This window comes from Etheostoma spectabile, chromosome 6 (genome assembly GCF_008692095.1).
Source record: "Etheostoma spectabile isolate EspeVRDwgs_2016 chromosome 6, UIUC_Espe_1.0, whole genome shotgun sequence".
Classification (NCBI taxonomy): Eukaryota; Metazoa; Chordata; class Actinopteri; order Perciformes; family Percidae; genus Etheostoma; species Etheostoma spectabile.
The window spans coordinates 2,671,890-2,673,010 of NC_045738.1; the positions used below are offsets into that span (position 1 = coordinate 2,671,890).

At 45.4% G+C, this 1,121-nt stretch overlaps 1 protein-coding gene across 2 annotated transcripts in view; it reads left to right on the forward strand.

The window, feature by feature from the left end:
• dnah5 (dynein, axonemal, heavy chain 5) overlaps positions 1 to 1,121 on the forward strand; it is a 120,223-nt gene that overhangs the window by 56,149 nt on the left and 62,953 nt on the right. The gene's annotated exons all lie outside the window — the stretch shown is intronic.

Here is a 1,121-nt window from a genome sequence, read left to right on the forward strand (position 1 = left end):
AGCTGATTGAAGTTATGCAAATTGATCAATCACACTTGATTCCCATCTAGGAAACACACTCAGGGGTTGAGGTTCTTTCAATCTCATGACCTTTTTACAGTATTCTTAATATGGTACAGTAGTACATACAGTAAAGAGGGGATATTTGTGCTAGACCACATTATTTACAAGGACCCAACAGTTCTAGTAGCTCCAGAGCAAGAAACAGTGTGACAGTGGTGAGGAAAAACTCCCTTTTAGGAAGAAATCTCAGACAGACCCAGGCTCTTGGTAGGTGGTGTCTGACGGGAAAGTTGGGGTTGAGATGAATAGTAGCAATGGCAGTCACAGTAAAAGATAATGAAAAAGTGACTAAAAAAAAAAGAAATTGGTAGTTTGTAGTAGTTCATGGCATAGCAGGGCACTGTGCGGCAGTACAAGGCACAGCAGAGCATAGCAAGGCAACGCAGAGCGTAGCAGGATGTAACAGGGCATTGCAGGACGTGTAGCAGGACCACAGTGACAGCTGCAAGGAAACATGCTGGGGGAAAAAGAAGATAAGGTCTCCGGGGAATGACTCCCCAGAGCTAGACAAGTAACAAGCATTTCTGGGACATGGATGCACACAAATGGAAAGATAAAGGAGCTCAGTATGTCAAAGGAAGTCCTCCGGCAGTCTAAAACTATTACAGCATAACTAAGAGAGACAGGGTAAAGAGAGGAAGCTGGTCGGGCTAGAACTCTCCCCTGCCAGGTCGCACTGTACTGCCCTGCCTCCTTCTAGTTTGATTATATCAATGATTATATGGTAAATTAATTTGACGACTATGAAAAGAAGCAGAGAAGAGAAGGGGTGCCATGTCTGCGGCTAAACACCCTTCCCCGTCGGTCTAGGCAAACGCTGTTACTCATCACTCCCTAACTCCCTAGCTTTATCAAAGAGGAGAGTTTTAAGTTTACTCTTAAACGTGGTGACGGTTTCTGCCTCCCGAACCCAGACCAGAAGCTGATTCCACAGTAGACGAGCCTGATAGCTGAAGGCTCTAGGAACCACAAGTAACTCTGAATTCTGGGAGCGTAGTGCTCTGGTAGGACAACAAGGCACTAAGAGCTCTTTAGAGCTTTGTAGGTCAGGAGAAGGA